Raw genomic sequence first — 3099 nt, 5'->3', positions numbered from 1 at the left:
ATTGCAGCCACTGTGCCCATCAAACGCAGCCACTGTGCCCATAAAAAGCAGCCACTATGCCCCGTCAAATGCAGCCACTGTGCCCTTCAAAGGCAGCCACTGTGCCCATCAAACGAAGCCACTGTGCCCATCAAAGGCAGCCACTGTGCCCATCAAACACAGCCACTGTGCCCATCAATTGCTGCCACTGTGCCCATCAATTTCTGCCAATGTGCCCAGCAACTGTTGCCAGTGTGCCCATCAATTGCTGCCAATGTGCCCAGCAATGCATGAATCTATCTATGGTGAAAGAGGGGACAGGAGAGAGGGGACGGCGCTCCTGCGCCCTCTATGGACGCACCGCCACTGCTTGAAGTAGATGCCTAACAACCCAACTACGGGTTGACTATGGCAGCCTACACGTTTCTCATGACAGGGCCACTTTAAGGCAGGAGTCATGACGTCCATCATCTACAATGTAGGTTGCATGTGAAGATAAAAACATAAAGACCTGAGATAGGAGCCTGGCAACCCAACGATTATTGATTATGGCAGCCAATCCATTTCTCGTGACAGGTCCACTTTAAGGCCAAGTGACGTCCATCACCGGGATTTGTCGGTCGCTCTGACAGATGTGAGGATCAAACATGAAGACCTGAGATAGGAGCCTGGCAACCGGGGGCGCTCTGTGGATTTCTCATGGGTTAGTGCTGAGGATTGCTACAATGTATCACAATATTCATCTATACGTATCACAATATAACATTCATCAATACGTATCACAATATTCATCAATACGTATCACAATATTCATCAATACGTATCACAATATAACATTCATCAATACGTATCACAATATTCACCAATACGTATCACAATATAACATTCATCAATATGTATCAGTTCTCTTCCTATGATGTACTTTGTATCTCTGAGATAATATTTTCTTTCTGTATATCCAGTGTAATTATTATTCTCATAAAATCGTCTCTTAGATTTCCTATTTTGTTTTTTATCTCCTCAGCGACGGCAGAATACCTTTTATTACATTTCATTAGAAGTTTCTTTATTTCTTTTACGATCATCTTCGATTATTTATCGATCTTTATATGAGTTTTAGAATGTAATCACATCATGGAAAATTATTATTGTCTTTATTAGGCCTTTTCTGGCGCTTTTTGTTTACAAGTTTAAAGTATTTTTTTTTTGCTGGAAAAAGTACTTAGGGCCAGATTCACAGCCGAGATACGCCGCCGTATCTCTGTTTCTGTCTATGCGGCGGATTCATAGAATCAGTTACGCTTAGATAGCCAGAAGATCCGACAGGTGTAATTGTTTTACACTGTTGGATCTTAGGATGCAGTACCGCGGCCGCCGCTGGGGGGAGTTTGCGTCGTAAACCAGCGTCGGGTATGCAAATTAGGAGTTACGGTGATCCATGAAGATTTTTCCCGTCGTTACGGCGTCGCAAGTGTTAGATTTCCGTCGCAAAGATAGGGCACCTTTAACATGGTGTAAAAGTACTCCACCATGTTAAAGTATGCCTGTCTTTCCCGCGTCGCTTTTGAATTTTTTTAAAATGTTTAAATTTTTTTATTTTCCCGGCGTAAGTCTTTTTTTCACAAAACGTCGGCGCGTCGTAATTTCGCGAAAAGCACATCGGAAAATTTGCGACGGGAGCATGCGCAGTACGTCCGGCGCGGGAGCGCGCCTAATTTAAATGGTACCCGCCCCATTTGAATTGGGCCGCCTTGCGCCGGACCTGTTTACGATACACCGCCACAAATTTCCAGGTAAGTGCTTTGTGGATCGGGTACTAAATCGGAAAAATTGCGGCGGTGTAACGTAAACCGGTTACGTTACGCTGCGCCCGCTCTACGTGAATCTGGCCCTTATTACCCCCCAAACACTATGGCCCGGATTCACATACATCGGCGCATATTTATGCCGCCGTAGCGTATCTAAGTCAGCAGCCGCCCCCTCCTATCGATATGGTTCCCGTCTTGACTGCTCAGGCGCAATCCTTGCCGACGGAAATCACCGAACCTCCAGGGCGACGTGGAATTTGAGGTAAGTGGCCGGTTGGCCTCACGTTCCCTCGCTGCGCTCGCTCGGCCTCCTGGCTCTTTTTTTAACATCCTCCAATCCACGGGGATGTTAAGGAATGAGCCTGGATGCCGCCCGAGGTTCGGCGATTTCCGCGGGCTTCGTCCGCGCCTGCGCAGTCGGGCAGGGAACCATCTCGATAGGGGAACCAGATCGACAAGACGCCGGCACAACTGTCCTAGATTGAAGGGAAGGCCAGAGATCGGATTTATTCCAACGATTTGGATCTTTTCGGTGAGACGGCTGTGAATGTTCTCATGCCGGGTTACGCCAAGCCAGACGGTTTCCCGTTGCTAGGCACGTCCCGGCAATATTGCACCAATGAATAATGTATGGGACAATCTTCCGTAGCATAATGCTGCCGTGTTTAATGAATAAACGACCAGATTAGCATGTGCGATTCAACGCTTTCCCCGCGTGTGTGGGGGCGGGGTCATGGACTGCTTGTCTAACCCCCACAAGCGTTACATTGTGCTACGCAACTTGGCGAGCCCAACGTCTTCACCTCCATCCCGTCTTCATCAGAAGATCGGAGAGGCTCTTCAGCGCCGATCCTTCCATGTCCTTCTCTCCGCCATTCTCACCTACATGGGCTTTATATCTTCTTCTTCTCCTTTTTTACTATGTAGAAGTTTCACTGATCTCCTTCATTGGCTTCTCGAAGAATTCAAGGTTTCCTCCGCCGGCGTTGTACAATCTTCTGACACCCGAGGAGGAAATGTAAAAGTTGCATCTTCACTAACGTCAGCCATTCACACACGATCTTCCCAAATCCTTGAGGGGCTACCTCTGCGTACCCCTCAATCCCAGCCATTCCAAAAAAATGAAGTCCGTGAGACCTGATTGTTCTTCCCTAAATCCACTGTCATGTGACGATCCTCCTCTGCCAATAGTGGAGAGCGGTGATCGGAAGGTGCTATTTAAGCCTACAACCCATCTTGGAGGCGCCACATACACCATCACGTCATGGTGCTACTCAGTGGTGTATTTTGGTTTTCTTCTGACCCAGCACTG

At 47.6% G+C, this 3099-nt stretch overlaps 1 protein-coding gene across 1 annotated transcript in view; it reads left to right on the top strand.

Moving 5' to 3' along the window:
• Nucleotides 1-572: 572 nt before the first annotated feature.
• Nucleotides 573-3099, top strand: part of LOC120918208 (urotensin-2 receptor-like) — a 16801-nt gene continuing 14274 nt past the window's right edge. The window contains exon 1 of the mRNA XM_040329699.1: nucleotides 573-682. The gene's annotated coding sequence lies outside the window, so the exon portion shown is untranslated. The remainder of the gene's footprint in view (nucleotides 683-3099) is intronic.

Source organism: Rana temporaria, chromosome 12, assembly GCF_905171775.1.
Source record: "Rana temporaria chromosome 12, aRanTem1.1, whole genome shotgun sequence".
Taxonomy (NCBI): Eukaryota; Metazoa; Chordata; class Amphibia; order Anura; family Ranidae; genus Rana; species Rana temporaria.
This window is presented reverse-complemented; position numbering and strand designations above follow the sequence as displayed.